General features: G+C 42.1%; 3 pseudogenes; 2 read left to right on the top strand and 1 right to left on the bottom strand.

The window, feature by feature from the left end:
- Positions 1 to 619: 619 nt before the first annotated feature.
- On the top strand, positions 620 to 3,974 carry LOC127675465 (NEDD8-activating enzyme E1 catalytic subunit-like; annotated as a pseudogene).
- Positions 3,975 to 4,336: 362 nt separating this feature from the next.
- Positions 4,337 to 8,253, bottom strand: LOC127675464 (NACHT, LRR and PYD domains-containing protein 5-like; annotated as a pseudogene).
- An 11,140-nt stretch (positions 8,254 to 19,393) lies between these two features.
- Positions 19,394 to 19,490, top strand: LOC127675859 (uncharacterized; annotated as a pseudogene).
- Positions 19,491 to 27,167: the final 7,677 nt, after the last annotated feature.

Below are 27,167 nucleotides of genomic sequence, written 5' to 3'. Positions count from 1 at the left end.
AAATTAATCATCTTAGGCTAGAGAGATGGTTGAGTGATTAAGAAAGAGTACTTGGTCTTGCAGAGAGCCCAGTTCCCAGTACATACATGGTAGCTTGCAATCATCCACAACTCCAGTTCCAGGGGCACCAACACATTCTTCTGGCTTCTGTGGGTACCAGGTATGCACATGGTAGAGATACATGCATGCAGATAAAACATTCATACACATAAATCTTTAAAGATTTAGACAACTTATACAAAAGCAAACAAGCTTATATCCAAAGAACAGAATAGTTCACACAAATTTGAGCAGGGTAAACCCCACAGTAAATCTAAAACCTGGAGGTCTTATTTTCTGTCTAATTAGCCAATCTTCTAACTGGCTATAGAAAACTTAAGGCATGACTCTCCAAATACACTCACACCCTAATTTCCAGAACCTACTGTGTTACTTGTATTGGTTAAAGGTGCCTTCCAAATGTAATTAAAGTTAAAATCCTGGAACTAAGGAGATTATCTTATCTTGTATTGTTAGGCATGCTCATCCAATACCACCAGAGGGTACTTTGTACAAAGTAGGAAGGTAAAGGGATGGACGTTCCTAGCAGGGTATGTGACAATGGAAGAGCCATTATCCAATGGTCTCCAGAAAGTACAAAGATGCCAGGTAACATTCTCCTTAGAAGTTTCCAGAAGGAACTCAGCGTTTTCCTACCTTGTGATTTTAGACTTCTGAAGAATAAAAATACCCACTGTATTTGTGACAATTTGTTGCATCAGAAGTAGGAAACCAATACATTGGGCATAGAGCAATTGCTTCCCAGCCTCTCAGAGAGGTGCCCCTTGTCCTCAACAGACCTATCTAGACTGGAATATTCTGAAGTTGGTCCTGTACTTTCACTTTGGTTTTGAAGTGCTAGGGACTGGATCTAGGACCTTGTGCATGCTAGGAAAGTGCTCTCTACCACTGACCCATGCAGCAGCCCTTACTTTTGCTCTTAACTGAAACACTTTCTTGAAATGAAAAGCATATGACTATTTTTTTCCTATCAGTAAAATCTTCCCCTACAGAAATATAGTTTTCTGTTTTCTGCCTTTCAAAATTTTTCCAGTATAGCACTCAGTACTTCTCCAGTACCCTACAAGTCTGGCACTGCTTGTAAGGTTGGCATAAGTTTGTATATTCCTACTGTCTGAAGCAGTGTCCTTGGAAAGTAAAAATAAATCCTTAAGTTTTCATCCAGATGTGAGAGGATAGAAGGGAGGACTAGCTCATAGAGAGGAGTGATACAAAACGTACAAGAAAGTGAGTGGCCTGACAGGGAGTTCTTAGAGAGGCCAGACACCTGAGTAGAGCTAGTGAATTAAGGAACACAACTCTATGATGCCTATAAAATGTAAAGACACAAGTTAATAACCAAAAGAATAACCCAGACGGTGGTGCAGTTGCCTTTAATCCCAGTACTTAGGAGGCAGATCTCTGAGTCAGACGCCGGCCTGGTCTACAAAGCAAGTTTCAGGACAGCCAGGACTACACAGAGAAATCCTGTCCCCAAAACAACCAACCCAACAAACAAACAAATCCAAGAAAATAGAGTGCTAGAGGTTGGGTCTAGTGGCACTCTTGGTGTGACAGCACTCACAAAGCTAACACAGGATACCAGATTGGAAGCTGGCCTGAGATGTAGAGTGAAGCCCCAGCTTTTCAAAAAGAACAAAAGGGAGATAGCAAAAGAAGACTGGAATCACTATATTAATAGCCTACAAAGACAGATTCATCAAGAGAGCATAAACAATACATTAAACAGTCAGTGAACTGGCACAGCAACTAAGCCTGCCACAGAAGCCTCATGACCCAATTTTGACTCCTAGAACTCGAGTAAAGCTGAAAAGAGAACTGACTCCACAAAGGTGTCCATTGACCTACATATATGCAGTGTAGCATGTTCTCTCTCTCTGTCTGTCTCTGTCTGTCTGTCTGTCTGTCTCTTTCTCTCTCTCCCTCTCTCTCTCTCTCTCTCTCCTTTCTCCTCCTCCGTCTCTCTCTCCCCTCCTCTCTCCCCCACCTCTCTCTCAGCTCTAGCTCTCATTCTTACATTTATATACATCAAATGATAGATGATAGAATTACAAAGAGAAATTGACAATTGCACAAATATAGTCTGAATAAATGATAGAAAAACGGTAAAAAAATGTAGATTTTAATAAAAATTCATGTAGGTAGATTTAATATACACTGATCAACCAACCAAACCAAAAGTGAGCAAGAAACATTTATTAAGATAGACCAAGACTCAATAACAGAGCATTTGTTCAGCATTCATACATACAGTGCTCTTAACCACTGAGCCTTCTCTCCAGCTCTAACTCATTGCTTTGAAAGAGGTGCTCTTGAGAAACTTAAACCTAACTAACATAGTTTTGTGCACTTGCTGGGAATAAAACCCAGGGCCTTATTATGTAAAGTTCTAGTCATTGAAGCTGGTGGCTTACAATGTGAGCTTCTGAAAAATCTGGCATTGTCTACTTTTAGACATATTTATGGTTTGTTTTGTTTTGTTGTTTTTTCAAGACAGGGTTTCCCTGTATAGCTCTGGCTGTCCTGGAACTCACTCTGTAGACCAGGCTGGCCTCGAACTCAGAAATCTGCCTGCCTCTGCCTCCCAGAGTGCTGGGATTACAGGCGTGTGCCACCACCGCCCGGCCAAATTTATGTTATAGACATGGACACTATAGATGTTTCCAATTTAAATAGGCAGTTTTTATTTAGGCCTAAAGATGTTGGAAGACCCAAGGCCAAAGTTGCTGCAGAATTCCTAAATGACAGAGTTCCTAACTGCAACGTGGTCCCACATTTCAACAAGATTCAAGATTTTAATGACACTTTCTACCGACAATTTCATATTATTGTATGTGGCCTGGATTCTGTCATAGCCAGAAGATGGATCAATGGAATGTTGATATCTCTTCTAAATTATAAAGACGATGTGTTGGATCCGAGCTCTATTGTGCCTTCAGAGATGGGAGTGGGGGGGACAGAAGGCTTTAAAGGAAATGCCCAAATGACTTTGCCTGGAATGACGGCTTGTATTGAGTGCCCTTTGGAACTTTACCCACCACAGGTCAATTTCCCTATGTATACCATTGCATCTGTGCCCAGAGTCCCAGAACACCATATCTAGTATGTAAGGATGTTGCAGTGGCCTAAAGAGCAGCCTTTTGGAGATGGGGTTCTATTAGATGGAGATGACCCTGAACATATTCAGTGGACGTCTGTAGAGAGAGCATCACAATATATAATATTAGAGGTGTTACCTACAGACTCATTCAAGGGGTAGTAAAATGAATCATTCCTGCAGTAGCTTCTACAAATGCAGTCATTGCAGCTGTGTGTGCCACTGAGGTTTTCAAGGTAGCTACAAGTGTGTACATTCCCCTTAATAATTACTTGGTAAGCAGTGATGTAGATGGACTGCACTCTTACACATTTGAAGCAGAGAGAAAGGAAAACTGTTCTGCATGTAGCCAACTTCCTCAAAACATTCAGTTTTTATTATCAACTAAACTACAAGAGGTCTTAGACTATCTAACCAATAGTTTTTCTCTGCAAATGAAGTCTCCAGCTATCACAGCCACATTAGAGGGGGAAAATAGGACACTTTACTTACAGTCAGTAATGTCTATTGAAGAACAAACAAGGCCCAATCTTTCCAAAACAGTAAAAGAACTGGGACTGCCGGGCGGCGGTGGTGCACGCCTTTTAATCCCAACACTTGGGAGGCAGAGGCAGGCAGATTTCTGAGTTCGAGACCAGCCTGGTCTACAGAGTGAGTTCCAGGACAGCCAGGGCTACAGAGAGAAACCCTGTCTCGAAATAAACAAAAACAAAATAAAACAACAACAACAAAAAAGAACTGGGACTAGTTGATGGATAAGAACTGGCTGTTGCTGATGTCACCACAGGCTGTACTATTCAAACTTCATTTTACTTAAGGAAAATAAATCTGCACATATTCTGTTGTTGTTGCTTGCATCTATGCCTCCTGATTTCTTTCCAAGGTTTCTATCTCCAAAGCTGTCTCCCTTTGTGATTTCTTATTGTTTCTATTTTCATTTTTACATCCTGGACGGATTTGTTCAGTTCCTTCACTTGTTTGTTTGTGTTTTCCTGTAATTCTTTAAGGGATTTTTGCGTTTCCTCTTTAAGGGCTTCTGCCTGTTGACCCATGTTCTCCTGTATTTTTTTATTTTCTAAATGCTTTGTGTTTATTTCATTCTCACTACATCCTCCGAGTGAGACAAGCATTTCCTAGTTAATGAAGTCCTAGGACATAAAGGAGAGGGGACTCATGTCTTCAGTTTTTCCACCAGTCACGGTCATCTTCATCAATAGCATACCAGTCACTATCAATCCATCAATCACCACGTGGGGCTTGATAAACTGCAATTCCTCCAGCTGTCTTCTCACCTGGGCATAGTACTGCTGCTTCCACAGGCCAGTTATCCACAGGTTAGAGTCAGGACGTCGGAACAGCTTCAACATCCCCGATGTACTGAAGTCATGCTTCACCAGGTTTAGGCTGTTCAGGTGCGTGTGGCAAGAGAGGACCAATGACAATGCCTCACAGCAGTTGGAAGTCAGCTCACATGCTCCCAACCCAACCAAGCCTCCTCAGGGAGCTGCTACTTTGCTTCAGTCCCTCGCACAAGGTTGTGACTCCTTTGTCACCCAGGGCATTGTTACCAAGATCCAAGCTTTTTAAGTGCTTGGTTGTTGTGATCATATAGGCCAGGTCCTTGTAGCAGTTCTCTGTGAGCTGGCAGTCTACTAATTCCAGGGCTTGAAGGGAATAAGTGGGCTCATTTAAAGCTTCACACAGTAGGTTTTTTTTTTCCACACAGTTCTATTATTTTTGATTTTAGGTAGGCAAGCCCCTTTCGTTTGTGTGTGTGTGTGTGTGTGTGTGTGTGTGTGTGTTTTCAATATATTCTTTATTTACATTTCAAGTGATTTCCCCTTTCCTGGATCCCCCCTCCCCAAAAGTCCCATAAGCCCTTTTCCCTCACCCTGTTCCCCAATCAACCCCTTCCCACTTCCCTGCCCTGGTATTCCCCTACACTGCTGCACCTGAGCCTTTCTAGGACCAGGGGCCACTCCTCCGTTCTTTTTAGACATCATTTAATATGTGGATTATGTCTTGGGTATTCCAAGCTTCTAGGCTAATATCCACTTATCAGTGAGTGCATACCGTGATTGATCTTTTGAGACTGGGTTATCTCACTTAGTATGATGTTCTCCAGCTCCATCCATTTGCCTAAGAATTTCATGAATTATATTGTTTCTAATGGCTGAATAGTACTCCATTCACATGGTAGTTTCATTGCACCGTTTCCTATGGGGTTCATGGTCAGGCTCAGGTGCGTCAGCTTTCTGTTGTTTGTAAGCATCAATGCCAGGAAGCTGTAGGCATCATCTGCAATGTTGCAGTGATTCAGTATCAGCCGCTGGAGAGCACATTCTGGATGCCCCATGAACCGACACAGCTGTTGCACTCCTTCCATCCCCAGGCTGTTGTTTGACAGGCACAGGTGAGTCAAATTCTGGTTGCTGAAAAGGGCTGAGGCCAGAATGCAGCAGCTGAGAGGTGTCAGGTCACAGCTGTCCAGAATCAGCTTCTGCAGTGGACACGTTGAACTACTCAAGGCATTCCCGAGGGATATCATGCTCTGTACTCCCACCTTATTTTTGGCCAGGCTAAGACACTTTAGACTGGTGGTTGAAAGGAGGAGTGTGGAGATTCTCATCAGTGAATCCAACCTCAGAGTCTCCAGGGAGCAGCTTGGGTGTTTCAGCGTGTTACAGGCTGACTTCATGTCATCATCCTTCATGGGAGTGTTCCCTAGATTGAGGTGCTTTAAGTTCTTATTGCTAACAAGGAGCTTCCATAGATATTTCAGGCCAGAGATGACCTCTTCACTCTTAAATGTCAGCTTCTCTATACTGCAGGTCGGACTCCTCAGCTTGAGGCAGAGTAACTTCATGGCCTATTTGCTCAAGATGCTGTCACCAAAGTCCAGCTCCTTCGAGTTCTGGTGGGTGCTAAGCACAGAGCAGAAGTTTCCCCACCACTCTATGAGGAGGGGCTTCCATTGAGTCCTGTGTTCCGGGAGAGTAACAACGGGGCACAGGAGAGTATAATCCAGAGAGGTCTCTGATATCCACCCAGATTGCCTTCAAGTTCTGACAGTGCTGGAGACAGTAGGAAGATACCATCAAGTCCATGTTCTGGTTAATCAGAAGCCACACTTCTTGAAAGCCATTGAGAGCCGTGTGAACAAACTCTTCATCCTGAGACTCAAAGAGAGAGTAGAAGGCATCCAGGGTGTCCATCGGGCTGGTGCCATTGACCTGCTGACCTATCAGAGAGATAGTGTCCTACCAGTGTCCCAGCTTCTGCTTAACAGTCAGGGTCACAGGACATCCAAACAGAACCTCCAGAGTCTTCAAGATATCTTGTTCATGAGGCCAAATAAGAAACGTCTCAAAAACAAAACAAAACAAAATAACAAAAAAAACAAAAACAAAACAGAAAACAGAAAAGAAAGAAATGTCTCATCCCGAGGAGGTGAGTGTTGTCGGATCTCTTCACCTCCATGATGCTCATTAGGATTTTAATGAAGGAAAAATGTTGATTCCATTTCCCCAGCCCTTCTAAAACATAATATAGGGCAGCAAAGAAATCCTGCAGGCTGATGTGGAAGAAAATATAACACTTCTCACTGCTGCGGCCATCCTGGAGAAGGATGTTCATGTGAAAGAGGGCCGAGATCTCAGACTCCTTTAGGCTGTAGGTCTTCAGGTCATCATCATAGAACTCTGACCTCATGGTCCACACTCCCTCAGCGGCCATCCTGCACAAACCCACTAGGGTAATTTGTTCTTCCTGACTGAGTGTGCCTTGGGAAGGCCTTCTCAGGGTGAGCTTGTGGAACACCAATGGGGCATACAAACCAGTGATAGTTTGGCAAGGTAGAGTGCATCTGTTTCCCAGCTCCTTCTGTAGCTGTAGAGCCTCACAGACCAGTGAGCACACAGAGGGGCCCTGGCATTGGTCAAATAGCTGGTGATTCTCTATCACTGAATGGAAGACTTGCATTCTCTGAGAGTCATCAGAGATGATCTCAAGGATCAGCTGAGATCTCCTTGATGCAGACAGTCTTTCAACAAGTATATAGAGGGGGGACACCACCATCGACTTGAGCTTTTCTAAGCCTGTGTTTCTGGTGGTAATTATGAGAAAGGACTGGGGTAGGAGGGCCTTCCTCAAGAGGCTGTACATTAGGATGTATATGGGCTGTTCATCCTTCCAGTCTGCAGGGTGTCATATTGTCATGTTGGAGGACAGCATGCACATCATCCAAACCATCTGTGACAAACACTGCCGGGCAGTGGTGGCACATGCCTGTAATCCCAGCACTCTGGGAGGATTTCTGAGTTAGAGGCCAGCCTGGTCTACAGAATGAGTTCCAGGACAGCCAGGGCTACACAGAGAAACCCTGTCTCAGAAAAAACAAAAACAAAAAAACAAAGACATAAGACACACACTAGTCTTTCGGGGTGGGACATGATCTTTGTCACTGGAGCCCAGGAGTCTGGCCACTCCTTGGCAATCAGCTGTGCCAAACTGCCCTTCTCTGTCCACTTTCTTTCTCTAATAGAGAAGAAGACGACATAGGACATGTCTTGGTAAAGTTTACAATGTGCCCAGCCCAGAACAAAGCTGACTTCCCACCTCCTGGTCTTCCATGTAGGATAATGGTGTGAGGCCTGAAGGATTTCCAGTGTGCTTTAAAAGCATAAGACAATACTTTCATCTCTGGGCTGTCATAGTGTAGATCCACACTTCTGTCAAATTTAGCTATCACGTGGGCCTTGTAGTCTTGTAGGTCACCCTGTTCACCCCTTTGTCATTGCATCTCCTTCCTCAGCTTGTAAGGCTTCTGATGTTCGTTCCTAGTCTGGTCCTTGGTATTTTAGAGTTTTATTATCTTTTTCTGGAGGAGTCATTTTGCTTCCTGATGTCTGTTCCTCCACTGGTCCTTGGTCTTTCAGGATTGCTTTATTGTCTTTTTCTAGAGGTCTCATTGTGCTTTCTGATGCCTGTTCCTCTTCTGGTCCGTGTTCTTTCAGGATTACTTTGCTGTCTTTTTCTGGAAAACTCATTGTGCTTTCTCTAAGTGCAGATCCTACTTTCTGCAAAACTATAGCCATGGCAAAAAGAGAGCCAACTCTACCTCCTGTATTTCTTTTTTTGTTTGTTTGTTTTGTTTTTTGGGTTTGGTTTTTTCGAGACATGGTTTCTCTGTATATCCCTGGCTATCCTGGAACTCACTTTGTAGACCAGGCTGGCCTCAAACTCAGAAATCCACCTGCCTCTGCCTCCCAGAGTGCTGGGATTACAGGCATGCGCCACCACCACTGCCAAGCCCTGAATTTCTTTAAGGGAGTTATTTATGTCCTTCTTGAAGTCCTCTATCAGCATCAGGAGCTGAGATTTTAAATCCAACTCTTGCTTTTCGGTGTGTTGGGGTATCCGGGACTTGCTGTGGTGGGAGAACTGGGTTCTGATGTTGCCATGTGGCCTTGGTTTCTGTTGGTAGGGTTCTTATGCTTGCCTTTTGCCATCTGGTTGTCTCTGGTGCTAGTTGGTCTTGCTGTCTCTGACTGGAGGTTGTTCCTCCTGAGAGCCTGTAAGCCTGTGTCCTTACTCCTGGGAGACCAACTCTCTTTTGGCAGGGTCTGTGCACAAAAGGCTGTGAAGTCTCCTGGCTCCCTGGTGCAAATGGTGGCCAGAAGACTTCTGTCCCAGCTGCTCCACTGATCTTATACCCTGCGTTCTCCTCACTGTTCCCCTCTAGAGAGAAGGTGGAGATCTTACCTCCATGCTCAGAAGTGAAAGCGCTGCTGGGAGATCACTCTCTCCTGGTGAGCTGTGCACAGAAGGCTGTGAGGCCGCCTGGCTCCCTGGTCTCCTGGTGCAAAAATCAAGAAAGGAAATTAATTGATGTCATTTTTAGCATTAGTGTAGCTAGAATTTTATATATATACATATATATATGACTCTTTTTTAACTTTATAAGTTTCTCTTGAAGACTAAACTTTGGAGTTGAGCTAGTAAGCATTTTCCTTTTAGTGATATGGAAATCTATGCCTCCAGGAAAGATTATAAACAAATGTATTTCTTTTTTAAAGCAGGACAAACACTGTCTTTTGTATAAGTTTGTTATGGTCAAAGAGCATATTTCTCAATGTGCATTTGAGCATCCATGTGTATGGAAATGTATCCTTGAATGGAAATGAGGAATTATGTCTTAAGAACATTAAATATTTACAACCTGACATCTAAAGTATATCAAACATATGCAGTTTCTTCATTATTGTGATTGTGACTATCCATGTGTGTATTAATTATGCAGTTTAACTTGTCCATAATAATATATAAACATTATTAGAGATTCACACCTGTGCATAAAAAATACAAAATATTTTCATGTATTTTTTGCAATGCCACAGAGAACAGTATACACAAATTTAAACCAAGACATGGCTGTTCAAAGAAAATTAATGTTTAAACAGCTACCATTGATGCTTTTGCACTATTTATTAATAAATTTGAACATTGTCTACTTAAAAAAAAAGAAGACCTACAGAGTCAACTAACCTGGCACATGAGGGCTCACAGAGACTGAACCACCAACCCACCAACAAAAGAACATTCAGGGCATGGACCTAGACCCCCCCATTTGTAGCAAATGTACAGTTTGGTATTCAAATGGGTCCCCTAACAATTGGTGTAGGGGGCTGTCTCTTACTCTATTCCTGCCATTGGATCCCCTTTCCTTACCTGGACTGCCTGCTTCTGCCTCAATGAAACTAGATGTCCCATGGTGGAGTGGTACCCAAGGAAGGCTTTTCTTCTCTGAGGAGAAGGGGGGAGGGTGATGGGAGAAAGGATTTGTAAGGGTGGGAGTAGGAGGATAGGAGGGGAAAAGACTATGATTCGGATGTAATGTGAATAAAAAATAAATTATAGGACAAAAGAAAGCAAAGGTCCAGTGGGTGTCCTGGCAGACTATAATGCTAGGATGGCAGACAGTGAGAGATTGACACAAGTTTAAAGCCAGCCTGGTCTACATAGTTCCAGTTCAATCAGGGCTACATAATGAGATCCTATCTCAAAAACAAGCAAACAAAACAACTGGCTGGGGACATGCCTCAGTCTCTAAAGTACCTACCATACAAGCAAAACAACTTGACTTTAGAGCCCTAGAACCATGTCAAAGGCCTGACCTAACAGTGCACACCTGTAATCCCAACAGCTAGATGGCAGGAAGAGCTCATGGAGCAGCAAACCCAGATGGGCAGATGAGCTTCAGGTTGAGCCCCTGTCTAAAGAAATTAAAATCAAGAACAACCCAGGAAAGACACTTGATGTTGAAAGTTGGCCTCTACATGCACATGTACACACACTAACAAGTGCATATGCCACACACATCTATACACACATACATATAAATAGTCAACAAATGAATAAATGTTTAGAAATTTCAAGTAAGGGGAAGAAAGGCGATTATAAACATTGGTGTTGAAATAAAAAAGAAGGCCATCATCTTTGCTCCTGTGACTAAGCAGACAGGTGCAGCCTGGAACGCAGGAAACACCGGAGTGTAAGATCACTTGGGACACGGCCTGCCAGGGCCCCACCTGCACCCAGGAGCTGGGCATCACCACAGCCTTCTATGAACCTACCCTTCCAGGGGACATCTGCTCTGCAGGGAGTCCCACATTTAGAGGTAAGGCCCCCATCTTTGCTCCTATGACTGAGCAGACGGATGTAGCCAGGAACTCAGGGAACATCCAAGTTGTAAGGTCACTTGGGACATGGTCTACCAGGGCCCCACCTACCCCCAGGAGCTGGACAGTGCCACAGCACTCTGCCAGGGAAGAGCTGGTCACCCAGGGGTACTGAGACAGGCTTGCAGGTCCACAGGAGGGACAAGCACCAGCCTGAGACAGCAAGAACAACCAACTCCAGATATAACCAGATGGCAACAGGCAAATATAGGAATGTTACTAACAGAAATCAAGGGAGCATGACACCATCTGAACCCAATTCTCCCACAACAGCAAGTCCTGGATACCCCAACACACTGGAAAAGCAAGATTTGGATTTTAAATCACAGCTCATGCTGCTGATAAAGGGCATCAAGAAGGACATAAATAACTCCAGTAAAGAAATACAGGAGAACACAGGTAAACAGGTAGAAGCCCTTAAAGAATTACAGGAAAGCACAAACAGGTTAAGGAATTGAACAAAACCATCCAGGATCTAAAAACAGAGGTAGAAACAATAAAGAAATCACAAAGGGAAACAACTATGAACATAGAAAACCTAGAAAAGAAGTCAGGAATCATGAATCAACAACAGAATACAAGAGACAGAAAAGAGAATCTCAGATGCAGAAGATATCATAGAAAGCATTGACACATCGCTTCTCGGCCTTTTGGCTAAGATCAAGTGTAGAAAGCATTGACACAACAAACAAAGAAAATGCAAAATGCAAAAAGTTCCTGACCGAAAACATACAGAAAATCCAGGACAAAAATGAGAAGACTAAACCTAAGGATTATAGGTACAGAAGAGAATGAAGATTTCCAACTTAAAGGGCCAGTAAATATCTTCAACACAATTATAGAAGAAAACTTCACTAACTTAAAGAAAGAGATGCCCATGAACATACAAGAAGCCTACAGAACTCCAAATAGATTTGACCAGAAAAGAAATTCCTCCTGTCACATAATAATTAAAATGCCAAATGCACTAAACAAAGAATATTAAAAGCAGTAAGGGAAAAGGTCAAGTGACATATAAAAGTAGACCTATCAGAATTACACCAGACTTCTCACCAGAGACTATGAAAGCCAGAAGAGCCTGGGCAGATATCATGCACACCCTAAGGGAACACAAATGCCAACCCAAACTGCTATATCCAGCAAATCTCTCAATTACCATAAATGGAGAGACCAAGTTATTCCATGACAACACCAAATTTATACAATATCTTTCCACAAATTCAGCCCTTCAAAGAATAATGAATGGAAAACACCAATAAAAGGAGGGAAACTATACTCTAGAAAAAGCAAAAAAGTAATCATCTTTCAACAAACCCAAAAGAAGATAACCACACAAACATAAAAATTACATCAAATATAACAGGAAGCAACAATCACTATTACTTAGTATCTCTTAACATCAATGGACTCAATTCCCCAATAAAAAGACATAGACTAACAGACTGGATATGTAAACAGGACCCAACATTTTGCTGCATACAGGAAACACATCTCAGTGTCAAAGACAAATACTACCTCAGAGTAAAAGGCTGGAAAACAATTTTCCAAGCAAATGGTTCCAGGAAACAAGCCAGAGTAGCTGGAACCATTTAATATTGGATAATATTGACTTTCAACCAAAATTCATTGAAAAAGATATGGAAGGACACTTTATACTATTCAAGGGAAAAATCTGCTAAGAAGAACTATCAATTCTGAACATCTATGCTCCAAATGCAAGGGCACCCTCATTCGTAAAAGAAACTTTACTAAAGCTTAAAGCACACATTGCACCACACACAATAATTGTGGGTGACTTCAACTCCCCACTCTCCTCAGTGGACCAATCAGGGAAACACAAACTAAACAGAGACACAGTGAAACTAACAGAAGTTTTGGACCAAACTGATTTAATAGATATCTATGGAACATTTCATCCTAAATCAAAAGAATATACCTTCTTCTCAGCACCTTATGGTACCTTCTCCAAAATTGACCATATAATTGGTCACAAAACAGACCTCAACAGATATAAGATGATTGAACTCATTCCATGCCTCCTATCAGATCACTGTGGAATAAGGGTGGACTTCAATAGCAACAAAAACAACAGAAAGCCCACATACACATGGAAGCTGAACAATGCTCTACTCAATGATACCTTGGTCAAGGATGAAATAAGGAATGAAATCAAAGACTTTTTAGAATTTAAGGAAATGAAGGCACAACATACCCAAATTTATGGGACACAATGAAAGCAGTGCTAAGAGGAAAACTCATACTCTGAGTGCTTCCAAAAAGAAAATGGAGAGAGAATACACTAGCACCTTAACACACACCTGAAAGCTTTAGAACAGAAAAAGCTAATACATCCAAGAGGAGTAGAAGGCAGGAAATCATAAAACTCATGACTGAAATCAACCAAGTAGAAACAAAAAGAACTATACAAAGAATCAACAAAACCAGGAACTGGTTCTTTGAGAAGATCAACAAGATAGATAAACTCTTAGGCAGACTAACCAGAGAGCACAGAGACATTATCCAAACTAACAAACTCAGAAATAAAAAAGGAGATATAACAGCAGAAATTGAGGAAATTAAAAAAAACATCAGATTCTACCACAAAAGCCTATACTCAACACAACTGGAAAATCTGGATGAAATAGACAATTTCCTAGACAGATACCAAATACCAAAGTTAAATCAGGATCAGGTAGACCATCTAAACAGTCCCATAACCCCTAAAGAAATAGGAGTCATTGAAAATCTCCCAACCAAAAAAAGCACAGGATCAGATGGTTTTAGTGTAGAATTCTACCAGACATTCAAAGAAGACCTAACACCAATACTCTTCAAACTATTCCAAAAAATAGAAACAGAAGGAACACTACCCAACTCATTCTATGAAGCCACAATTACACTGATACTTAAACCACACAAATATCCAACAAAGAAAGAAAACTTCAAGCCAATTTCCCTTATGGATATTGATGCAAAATTATTCAATAAAAATCTTGCCAACCAAATCCAAGAACGCATCAAAACGATCATTCACCAGAATCAAGTAGGCTTCATCCCAGGGATGCAGGGATGGTTCAAGATACGGAAATTCATTAATGTAATCCACTACATAAACAAACTCAAAGCAAGAAAAACCACATCATCATTTAATTAGATGCTGAAAAAAGAATTTGACAAAATTCAGCATCCTTTCATGTTAAAAGTCTTGGAAAGATCAGGAATTCAAGGCCCATATCTAAACATAGTAAAAGCAATATACAGCCAACTAGTAACTAACATCAAACTAAATGGAGAGAAACTTGAAGCAATCCCACTAAAATTAGGGACTAGACAAGACTGCCCCCCTCTTTTTATTTATTCAATATAGTACTTGAAGTTCTAGTAGAGCAATTAGACAACATAAAGAGGTCAAAGGGATACAAATTGGCAAGGAAGAAGTCAAACTTTCTCTATTTTCAGATGATATGATAGTATACTTAAGCAACCCAAAAAACTCCACCAGAGAACTCCTACAGCTGATAAACAACTTCAGCAATGTGATCTGATATAAAATTAACTCAAACAAATCAGTTGCCTTCCTATACGCAAAGGATAAACAGGCTGAGAAAGAAATTAGTGAGATGACACCCTTCACAATAGCCACAAACAATATAAAGTATCTTGGTGTGACTCTAACCAAACAAATGGAAGATCTGTATGACAAGAACTTCACGTCTTGGGGCTGGAGAGATGGCTCAGTGGTTAAGAGCACTGACTGCCTTTCCGAAGGACCTGAGTTCAAATCCCAGCAACCACATGGTGGCTCGCAACCATCCAAAATGAGATCTGATGCCCTCTTCTAGAGTGTCTGAAGGCAGCTACAGTGTTCTTACATATAATAAATAAACCTTTAAAAAAAAAAAAGAACTTCAAGTCTCTGAAGAAAGAAATCAAAGAAGACCTCAGAAGATAGAAAGATCACCTATGCTCGTGAATTGGCAAGATTAATATACTAAAATTGGCCATCTTGCCAAAAGCAATCTACACATTCAATGCAATCCTCATCAAAATTCCAACTCAATTCTTCATAGAGTTAGAAAGAGCAATTCTCAAAGTCATCTGGAATAAAAAAAAAAATTCTGGGGGAATCAGTATCCCTGACCTCAAGCAATACTACAGAGCAATAGTGTTAAAAACTGCATGGTATTGATACAGTGACCGGCAGGTAGATCAATGGAATAGAATTGAAGACCCAGTAATGAACCCACACACCTATGGGCACTTGTTCTTTGACAAAGAAGCTAAAAAACATCCAGTGGAAAAAAGATAGCCTTTTCAACAAATGGTGCTGGTTCAACTGGCGCGGTCAGCATGCAGAAGAATGGGAATTGATCCATCCTTGTCTCCTTGTACTAAGCTCAACTCCAAATGGATCAAGGACCTCCACATAAAGCCAGACACACTGAAGCTAATAGAAAAGAAACTGGGGAAGACCCTTGAGGACATGGGCACAGGGAAATTTTCCTGAACAGAACACCAATAGCTTATGCTCTAAGATCAAGAATTGACAAATGGGATTTCATAAAATTACAAAGTTTCTGTAAGGCAAAGGACACTGTCAATAGGACAAAACAACAACCAACAAATTTGGAAAAGATCTTTACCAACCCTACATCCGACAGAGGGCTAATATCCAATATTTACAAAGAACTCAAGAACTTAGACTCCAGAGAGCCAAATAACCCTATTAAAAAGTGGGGTACAGCCGGGCGGTGGTGGTGCACGCCTGTAATGCCAGCACTCTGGGAGGCAGAGGCAGGCGAAGTTTTGAGTTCGAGGCCAGCCTGGTCTACAGAGTGAGTTCCAGGACAGCCAGAGCTATACAGAGAAACCCTGTCTTGAAAAAAAAAGTGGGGTACAGGCTAGGCGGTAGTGGCCCATGCCTGTAATCCCAGCACTCTGGGAGGCAGAGGCAGGCAGATTTCTGAGTTCAAAGCCAGCCTAGTCTACAGAGTGAGTTCCAGGAGAGCCAGGGCTACACAGAGAAACCCTGTCTCGAAAACAAACAAAAAACAAATGGGGTACAGAGCTAAACAAAGAATTTTCACCTGAGGAATATTGAATGGCTGAGAAGCACCTAAAGAAATGTTCAACATCCTTAGTCATCAGGGAAATGCAAATCAAAACAACCATGAGATTTCACCTCACACCAGTCAGAATGGCTAAGATCAAAAACTCAGGAGACAGCAGGTGTTGGTGAGGATGTGGAGAAAGAGGAACACTCCTCCACTGCTGGTGGGGTTGCAAGCTGGTACAACAACTCTGGAAATCAGTCTGGCAGTTCCTCAGAAAATTGGACATAATACTTCCGGAGGACTCCGCTATACCACTCCTGGGCATATACCCAGAGGATTCCCCAGCATGTAATAAGGACACATGCTCCACTATGTTCATAGCAGCCCTATTTATAATAACCAGAAGCTGGAAAGGACCCAGATGTCCCTCAATAGAAGAATGGATACAAAAAAAAAATGTGGTATATTTACACAATGGAACACTATTCTGCAATTAAAAACAATGAATTCATGAAATTTTTAGGCAAATGGTTGGAACTGGAAAATATCATCCTAAGTGAGGTAACTCAATCACAAAAGAATATACACACATGGAATGCAGTCACTGATAAGTGGATATTAAGTAGCCCAGAAGCTCTGAATACCCAAGACAAAATTAGCATATCAAATGATTTCCATGAAGAAGGAAGGAGAGCCCTGGTCCTGGAAAGACTTGATCCAGCATTGTAGGGGAGTACCAGGACAGAGAAATGAAAGGGGGTGATTGGGGAATAGGTGCAGAGAAGAGGGCTTATGGGACATATGGGGAGGGAGGAACCAGGAAAGGGGAAAGTATTTGGAATGTAAACAAAGAATATAGAAAATAAAATAAAATAAAAACTATTGAGTTCATGAAATTCTTAGGCAAATGGGTGGAACTGGAAAATATCCTAAGTGAGGTAACCCAGTCTCAAAAGAACACTCATGGTATGCACTCACTGAGAAGTGGATATTAGCCCAGAAGCTCGAAATACCCAAGACACAATTCACATATCAAATGATGCCCAAGAAGGTGGAAGAAAGTCCTTTGTAGAAAGGGGAACAAAATACCCACAGGAGGAGACAGAGAGACAAAGTGTGGAGCAGAGACTGAGGGAAAGACCATCCAGAGACTACCCCACCCAGGGATCCATCCCATATACAGTTACAAAACCCAGACAATATTATTGATGCCCACAAGTGCTTGCTGACTGGAGCTGGATATAGCTGTCACCTGGGAGGCTCTGCTAGTGCATGACAAATACAGAGGGGGACACTCTCAGCCAGCCATTGAACTGAGCACAGGGTCCCCAATGGGGGAGCTAGAGAAAGGACCCAAGAAGCTGAAGGGGTTTGCAGCACCACAGGAGGAACAATGATATGAACCACCCAGTACTCCCAGAGCTCCCAGGGAGAAAACCATCAACCAGAGAATTCACATGGAGGGACCCATGACTCCAGACACACAGGCAGCAGAGGATGGTCTTGTTGGACATCATAGGAAGGAGAGGCCCCTGGTCCTGGGAAGGCTCGATGCAGCAGTGTAGGGGAATACCAGGACAGGGAAGTGGGAGGGGGTTGATTGGGGAACAGGGGGAGGGGAGATGGCTTATGGGACTTTTGGGAGGGGACCAGGAAAGGGGAAATCATTTGAAATGTAAATAAAGAATATATCTAATGAAAAAGAAATAAAAAAGAAACGTCTTGAAACCAAAAGTTGCTTGGTCTACTTGCTGACTTATTTTACCTTTGTTATTGTTGCTTGAAAGATCTTACTATGTAGCCTGGAATAGGCCTCAAACTGGCTATGCAGCAGAAGATGACAAGTTGATCTCCTATTTCAGCCTCCTCAATACTGGGGTTATAGGCTCCAAAGTTGGTTCTTTCAAAAACTAAAATAAAATAAATAAAAGTCTTATGAGACTTACCAAGAAACAGGCAAATTATCAGTATGAAAATGAGAGACATGGGGCTCAGCAGTTAAGAGCTCTGACTGCTCTTCCAGAAGTGCTGAGTTCAATTCTCAGCAACCACATGGTAGCTCACAACCATCTGTAATGGGATCTGATGTGTGTGTGTCTGAAGACAGTAACAGTGTACTCACATATATAAAATAAATAAATCATTTGGAAAAAGTTAAAAAAGAAAATGAAAGAAGAGATGGTACAGACACTAAGGAAATAACAGCAAAATATGATAACCAATCATACCTAAAAAGTCAATGCCAGATGAACACTTGGATAGTGGACAGGTACCTAAGACACATTAAAAGCTCACTACAGAAAAATTGGATACCTGCATAGATGTTAATTATTGAAAAACAGAGCTGAAAACTTTCTCGAGGAAAGTCCATGTCTAGATGGCATCACCACTAAATCTAACTAGCTTTCAAAGAACAGATATGACTAGTTCAACAGTAAATCCCCCAAAAATGAGCAAGAGAAAAGAGTTTGCAGTCCTTTCTAGGAGGCCAGCATTGCCCTGGTACCAAAGTCAGACAAACACAAAAGAAAACCACAGACTGATGATATTCTCCATAAATATCTATGGACAGCTTTTAAGAAAAACCTTAAGAAAAGCAAATTTTAGTAAGCTGAATCCCACAATAGGTCAACAGATTATGCAGGTGGGGTTTATCTCAGAAAAAGGTCACTTTTACATCAATTGATGTAACGTAAAATACTCCACTTTTTCTGCTTTTATATTTCAAGAATTAAGGAGTAGTTAACCTTACATTTCCCCAGATTGGCAAAATTGTGAAGTGCTGAAGATGGATATGATGGTTTGTGCCCCTAATCCCAGAATCTAGTAAACTGAAGCCAGCCAGTTGTGAGTTTAAGAATATCCTACTCTACAGAGCTCTCCAGGGTTACATGAGATACACGTCAATACAACCAAAGCTCGAGCTCCTTGGTTGTACACTTGACTTACATGAACAAGACCTTGGATTCTATCCCCAGTACTGCCCACCCCCAAAAAAGTCAAGTTATCTTCTGAACCTGCTGCAATCTAGCTCCTTTCCCTCACAGTACATTTATCCAAATGAACTTTGTATATTTGTATTCTTCTCTGGTCTTCAAGAAGAAACAAAGCCCTTTACAGTGATAACTGCACATTTGTCTAAAGGAAGCTCCGTCTGAAGTTTTCATTGGTGTTGTTTGCCTTCCCTGTCTTTTACTCCCCTTGGGAAAATGTTAAGGATTAACCCCCCCCCAAAAAAAGAAACCATTTAGTTGTTATAGGTACACTTCACGAATATCGTGTCCAGATAAAAGCATCAAATGTGCCGTATCTATAAGTAGGAAAGAAAAGTTTATTAAATTGTGTGGGTGTGGATCTTGTGAATATTTTTAATTGAGAAGACACCTCTGTTATGGTCATGAGAAAAAGAAAGAAACTTAATTCCAATATGAAAAAGAGCTTCTGTGCTCGCTTCAGCAGCGCATATACTAAAATTGGAACGATACAGAGGTTAGCATGTGCAAGGATGACACGCAAATTCGTGAAGCATTCCATATTTTTTAAAGGCTCAGTGCAGCAGTGTAGGAGAATACTAGAACATGGAAGTGGGAAGGGGTGGATGGGAGAACAGGGCTTATGGGACTTTCGGGGAGGGGGGATCCAGGAAAGGGGAAATCATTTGAAATGTAAATAAAGAATATATCGAATAAAAATAAAAGGAAAAGAGCTTCTGATACAGCTGAGTCTTCTGTGGTTTTGCTTTTTGTTGTTTTGAGCAGGTTCTCGGTTCATAGCCTTGGCTGTCCTGGAGCTCACTACCAGGCTAGTCTTCAAAGATCTGCCTGCCTCGGCCTCACAGAGTGCTGGGAATAAAGAAAAATTCAGTTGTCAGCACATATATGGACTCTCAGTTTGCACAGAATAAGGATTACATTATTTAAACTTTTAAACGTTCCCTGTACAACTAACTCTCTATGGCTTTGCTGTTGTGTTGTGCAATGCTACAAAAGGAGTCTGGAGCCTCCTGTGTAAGGAACAAGAGTTCTGCCTCTTAGTGACACACCCCACCCCACCCCATGAGTTAAGTGAGTCTCCATTGTTTCTACAATGGCACACACAGGAAACCAGCTAAATGGAATGCTAACAAACAGACATCCTGGAAAAAAAAGTCCAACCTTATAAAACTTTCACTTTGCTGCTTCAAATGATAAGGATTTCTTGTGTTAGCTCTAACAGAAACTTTCAGATTCTAAGTACAAAACTTTGGATACAATATTAAGTTGGGAGCCCAGCAGGATGGCTCCTCAGGTAAAGGTGCCTGCCACCAAGCCTGATCTTAATTACATTCCTTAGGGCCCACCTGATAGAAGGAGAGAACCAATTTCCACAAGTTGTCTTTTGACCTCCAGATGCGTGCCATGGCAAACTTGTGCCTACAGACATGTGTATACATACTAAATGAATAAACAAATGCAATACCCATTTTTTAAAAGTTGGTTAATAAATACACTAGACAGATTATAAACCGACAGTTCAAAGTAGGAAACATATAACATATACTGGCCAATGAATACAATATTTTATTCTTCTTTCCTAAAATGACACTACCCAAAGAAAGAAAGAAAGAAAGAAAGAAAGAAAGAAAGAAAGAAAGAAAGAGAAAAGGAAGAAGCCTAAGCGAAAGGATAGATTTTATTTTTACAATAAAAGCCTTCTGAGGACTACAAAGAATTACAAAGTAAAAACAGATAAGTAAACAGAAATCTTATGAATACCTTTTGCCTGTGAATGAGTTTTTTTGTCTAAGTCATTCTACTTAACAAATTCAACCACAGTGTCATCCATTTGAATCCTCTTTGTTTGTTTACTGTGAGTTTTTCATTAGATATTTCTTTATTTACATTTCAAATGCTATCCCCTTTCCGAATTACCCCTCCGAAAACCCCCTATCCCATTCCACCTCCCCCTCCTCACCACCACCCCCACAATTTCCTGACTTGCATTCCCCTATTCTGGGAAATATAGCCTTCATAGCACCCATGGTCCCTCGTCTCATTGATGTCTGACCAGGCCATCCTCTGCTACATATGTAGCTGGAGTCATGGGTCCCTCCATGTGTACTTTTTAGTTGGTGGTTTAGTCCCTGGGAGCTCTAGGGGGTACCGGTTGGTTCATATTGTTGTTCCTCCTATGGGGCTGAAACCTCTTCAGCTCCTTGGGTCCTCTCTCAAGCGGCTCCATTGGGGACCCTGTGCTCAGTCCATTAGATGGCTGTGAGCCATGGGTATTTTGAGCCACTTTCCATTAAGGATCAAAGTATCCATACTTCTTTGGTCTTCCTTCTTCTTGAGCTTCATGAGGTCTGTGAGTTGTATCTTGGGTATTCCGAGCTTTTGGGATAATATCCACTTATCAGCAAGTACATACCATGTGTGTTCATTTGTGATTCTGTGTATATATTAGGGTATATGGTGTGTGTGTGTGTGTGTGTGTGTGTGCGCACGCGCGCGCGCGTGTGTGTGTGTGTGTGTGTGTGTGTGTGTGTGTGTGTGTGAGAGAGAGAGAGAGAGAGAGAGAGAGAGAGAGAGAGAGAGAGAGGAAAACTTCCTGGAATTGGTTCTCTCCTTCCACCTTGTGGATCCTTGGAATCAAACTCAGGTCATCAGACCTGGTAGAGGCACCTTTACCCTCTGAGTTGTCTTGCCAGCCCTGCAGACATCATTCTCATAAGCTAAGAAGTTGGTATTTGAAAGTTCATCTTCCAGGGAATGACATGCAATATAGTTGAAATAAACATAACCTTAAGAGGATTCCAACTGGCTCCTGCGACTGAGCAGTCAGGTACAGCCAGGAGTGCATGGAACACCTGGGTGCCAGAACAGCAGGCACAGGGTCTGCTAGGGCCCTGCCTGCACCCAGAAGCTGGGCAGCGCCACAGCCGTCTGTGCACCTTTCCTGTCAGGGGAGAACTGCTCTACAGGGAAGGATTTGGCTCCCATGTTTAGAGGTGAGGCCACCATCTTCTCCAAGAGGAGTAGACAGACGGCAGGAAATAATCAAACTCAAGGCTGAAATCAAACAAGTAGAAACAAAAAAAAATTTATACAAATAATCAACCAAACCAGGAGCTGGTTCTTTGAAAAAACCAACAAGATAGATAAACCCTTAGCCAAACTAACCAGAGGGCACAGATATCCAAATCAGCAAATCAGAAATGAAAAGGGAAACATAACAACAGAAACTGAGGAAATCCAAAAAATCAACAGACCCTACTACAAAACACTATACTCAACAGAAGTTGGAAAATCTAGATGAAATGAACAATTTTCTAGACAGATACCAGGTACCAAAGTTAAATCAGGATCAGATAAATGATCTAAACTATTCCATAACCCATAAAGAAATAGACTCCGCCATTAATAGTCTCCCAACCAAAAAAAGCCCAGGGCGAGATGGGTTCAATGGAGAGTTCTACCAGACCTTCAAAGAAGACAACACCAATACTCTTCAAATCATTCCACAAAATAGAAACAGAAGGAACACTACCCAACTCGTTTTATGAAGCTACAATTACGCTGATACCTAAACCACACAAAGATCCAACAAGGAAAGGGAACTTTAGACCAATTTCCCTTTTGAATATTGATGCAAAAATATTCAATAAAATTTTTGCCAACTGAATCCAAGAACACATCAAAACAATCATTCACCCATGATCAAGTAGGCTTCATCCCAGGGATGCAGGGATGGTTCAATATACGGAAATCCATCAATACAATCTACTACATAAACAAACTTAAAGACTCACTACTGATTTATTAATTAATCAAATCAAAATAAAGAAGAATGACACCTCAAAGGGGGAAATCTTCTAGGCCAGTTTCTTTTATGAGTTAAAAAAAAAATCTTCAAAATGTTTACTTTTAACATGTGTTTCTAACCAAAAAAAAAAAAAAAATGTGGTTGCATTTTTCCTGACTATATTCACAGATGGATATAACAGAGATGAAAATTAAAACACAACCATTAAATAAGTTAATCATTCAGAAGAAATAGTTGACTCACCAGATTTTAGACAGCTGTTTTGTTTTGATAGGATCTCGTATAGCTCTGGCTAGTCTTGAACTCTGTATAAGGCTGGAACTAGTCCTGATCTTCTTGTCTCTGCCTCCCAAGTTCTGGAATCACAGATGTGTGTCACCATGCCTAGCTTGCTGTCATTTTTTGATGACAAAAAGCTCTGTCTCTTCTGGCAGTCTCAAGTTTACCTCCTTCTGAGTTATAATAAAGTTTGCAGGGTTGGAGAGATGGCTCACTGGCTAAAAGCACTGGCGGCTCTTCCAGAAGACTAGGGTTCAATTCCCAGCACCCGCATGGTAGCTCACAACTGTCTGTAACTCCAGTTCTCAGAAATCTGATACCCTCACACAGACACCAATGCACATGAAATAATAATTTAAAAATGTAAAGGAAAAATAATCAATTTGACCAGGAACTTGGAAAGTATTCCCAATTCCCAATTCTGTCTTATCCTAAGAGGATATGGCCAACCATTGCAGGGTCTCAAACATAATTTCAACTTAATCAACAATAGGCAAAAGTGGCATTTTCCAAACACAGTCCTTCAGTTGGGAACGGAATTCAACAGGAGGCTTCCCTGAGTTTCACCACCAAAGCTGCAAAGAGGAAAAACCACCCCCAAACCTGTGCAAAAATTTCAAACCTGAAGGCTGGGTTTTCTAAAAGATGCCAGAAAAAAAACTGCCCTTGAGACTTAAAGGAAAAGACCTTATCAGGCACTGTCAGCTGGTGATACCACATAAAACTCCAAAGCTGCAATTCCAGTTTCCTGACTTGGCAAACATCCTTTGCTGGGACCGTTGAACAGTCATTCCCTAGGGCCACTTTAAGAATTGGGCTTAGAATGTAACTGGGTAGTAAGTGCGCACCAGGCTCTGTTTGATCCCTAGCACCCAACCTTCTCATCCCAAAAAATAACCCTAAGAATTCTTAGCAACCCTCCAGAAACCACTGACTAAGAAATAGATCACTTCAGTCCAGGGCTAATTTCCTGATTCCTCAGCAATCTTTCTTCCCCTTTCCCACTTCATCCTGCTTATTGGACTTCACACGGCTGCCTACTGGAAGGACACTCAGTCTATGTTCCTTTTTTGATCTGGTGACTTTAAGAAATGTTTTTTTTTTTGGGGGGGGGGGGTACATATATCTGTTGTGCAGTGATGTAGTACCAGTCATGGTAGCACATGCCTGTAATCCCAGGACCAGAGAAGTTGAGCCAGGAGGATTGCTAAGAGTTTGAAATAAATCTGGGCTACATAGTGAGTTCTAGGCAAGCCTGGGCCACAGAGTTAAGACCTTGTTTTAAAAAATAAAACAGCCAGGGATGGTCGTGCGTGCTCTATAACTGCAGTACTTAGGATGAAGAAGCAGAAGAGTCCAGGGCTGATAGCCATTCTCAGCAACATGAGAAGGCAGTTACAGAATCAGTTTGGGTGTCCATCAGCAGTTCTAACAGATAAAGAAAATAAGTAGTGTATGTATATGCACAAGTGAGTTTGATTCAGCCATTCGTTCATTCATTCATTTTTATTTATTTATTTATTTTTTACCTCTGAGAGTCTTCTTCCCTTCCAGGGAGAAAAACCCCACAAATCATTTTTGTTTCTTTGTTAGTGGTAAGGCTGTCCTTGAACTCCAAATCCTCCTGCCCCTGAAGGAGGATAGAAAGACAGAGGAAATTATAGGGACAAAGGAAAGGAGTCCCTCACCCCAAAGTCTGATTGAAGCCTCTCGGCAACCAAGAATCAATATTCCCAAGGTCAGGTGCAAAAGATGGCTCTTCCAGTGGTTGACAGTGCTTGCAGAAGTCCTGAGATTGGTTCCCAGCAATCATGTCAGGCAGTTGACAATTGCCTTTAACTGCAACTTCATGGGATCCCACAGCCTCACCTCCTCAGTCACCCACACTCATGTGCACATACCCACACAAAGACACGCACATACATAAAACTTGAATTTTTTCCAACACAATTCACAACTGCTGAACGTCTTGTCTTTCCCCCCCTCCCAGATGAAAACCTGCAATGATCTAGGAATCTCACCAGATACCCCTTTAGAGTCTCTACAAAGACACATCCTAATCCCTCGAGTAGCCCTGGTGGCTCCTGATTTTATCTTATCAGCTGTAGCCCCATCCAAGGCTCCTCCAGAGCCACCTTATAATCTCATTTATCAAAAACTTTGAGGATTGCTTAGCAGCCCTTTGAAATGTAACTTGAGAACCATCAAAATCATCTATGTAGCCAATGCCAGAAGACTTCAAAGTGACTCCTCTCTGAAAATCTCATACCCATACTCTTGGGTGTACTGGCTTCTTCCCCGGCCTGCCTTTCTTCCCATTTTTAATGAAGTTCACCTCTGCTCCCTACTGGATCATCCTCAGAATCTTTTCTGTGGTGGGGCCAAGGATCTGGTTTTGCCTCATCAAGGTCCTTAACCACTTAAGAGAACTCCTGAGGCTGCTACAGGCTACAGTGTAGAGCTGTGCCTCTGTCCCTGCTGCTGCCAACACCACCCCCACCCCCAAATGCTTGGATGGTAGGTGTATGCCACCACACCTAGTTGAAAAAAATAAATCATTTTGATGGCTTTCATCTCAGACCAGAGTCACTACTTTGAATTTAACTGTTAGTTGACAGAAATTTAAATATTTCTCCCTTAAACATTGTTTTAAATGTTTCTTTTTGGAGACTCATTCTGCTTGTTAAATTCTTCCCATCATTAAGCCCAATTTGATCTCATAAAAATTGTTCCACGCTGGGGATATAGGTAGGTAATGGAGTGTTTGCCAAGCATGCACAAAGCCTTAGGTTCTCTCCCCACAAAACACACACACACACACACACACACACACACACAGTATGTGCATGCATAGAGAGGCATAAATAAATGTAAAAAAATTAACCCACAGTCTAAAACGCTGACCCATAATTGTTCCTGTCTGAAAGAACTGCAGGGATAGAAATGGAGAGGAGCCTGAGGAAAAGAAGGTCCAGCGACAGGCCCTAAGTGGGATCCAGCTCAAGGGGAGGCCCCAAGGCCTGACACTATTACTGAGGCTATGGAGTGGTCACAAAAAGGGACCTAGCATGACTGCACTCATAAAGACCCAACAAGCAGCTGAAGGAGTCAGATGCAGATATTTACACCCAACCAAGGGACAAGAGCAGCTCACCCCTGTGGTTGAATTAGGGAAAGATTGGAAGACCTGAGGAGGGCAACCCTATAGGAGGATCAGCAGTCTCAACTAACTTGGACCCCCAAGATCTCTCAGACACCGGACCACCAACCAGGCAGCATACACCAGCTGATATGAGACACTCCCCCCCCCAACACATACAGCAGAGGACTGCCGTGTCTGGACTCAGTCAGAGAAGATGCACCTAATACTCAAGAGACTGGAGGCCCCAGGGAGTAGGGAGGTCTGGTTGGGTGGGGGAGTGGGGATGGGGACATCCTCTTGGAGATGGGGGTAGGGTGTGGGGGAGAAGGAGGGAGGAAGTATGAGATGCAGAAACAGTCAGAGGATGGACCAGGATGGGGATAAAGCCTGGACTGTTAAAAAAAATTAAAGAATAAATAAAAAATAAAAATAAGGGAAAAAAGAATATTAAGAAAAAGGAGACTAGTAGGATGTCCAGATCACAGAAATGATCAAACACTACCCTATCCTGGATTAAACAATTGCTACGTCTCTATCATTGTGTTCACCTCTTGACAAGAATTAAAATAGCCAATCATGGGGAACTAGAGAGGTAGATCGATGATTAAGAGCACTAAGTGCTCTTTTGGAGGACCAAGATTCAATTCCCTGTAAGTACCCTCATGGCGGCTCACAACTATCCAATCACTATAGGCAATCCATCTCTTCTGTCTGGCCTCCACGGGCACCAGACATGCATATTGCGCACAGACATACATACAGGCAAAACATCCCTATACATAAAATAGATTTTAAGAAGTTAACTAGGGCCTGGAGTGAAGGCTCCACAGGTAAGAGCACTGGCTGGTCCTCTAGAGGACTTGGACTAAACTCCCAGCACTTGCCCGATGGCTCACAGCCATGTGTAACTAACTCCAAGTCCAGAGGACCCCACATTCACTGCTGACCTCTGCAGGGAGGAAGCCTTCACATGTGCACGGACTTACAGGCAGGCA

This window comes from Apodemus sylvaticus, chromosome X (genome assembly GCF_947179515.1).
Source record: "Apodemus sylvaticus chromosome X, mApoSyl1.1, whole genome shotgun sequence".
Classification (NCBI taxonomy): Eukaryota; Metazoa; Chordata; class Mammalia; order Rodentia; family Muridae; genus Apodemus; species Apodemus sylvaticus.
The sequence above is the reverse complement of the archived record's forward strand: the minus strand, read 5'-3'. Positions and strand labels throughout refer to the sequence as shown.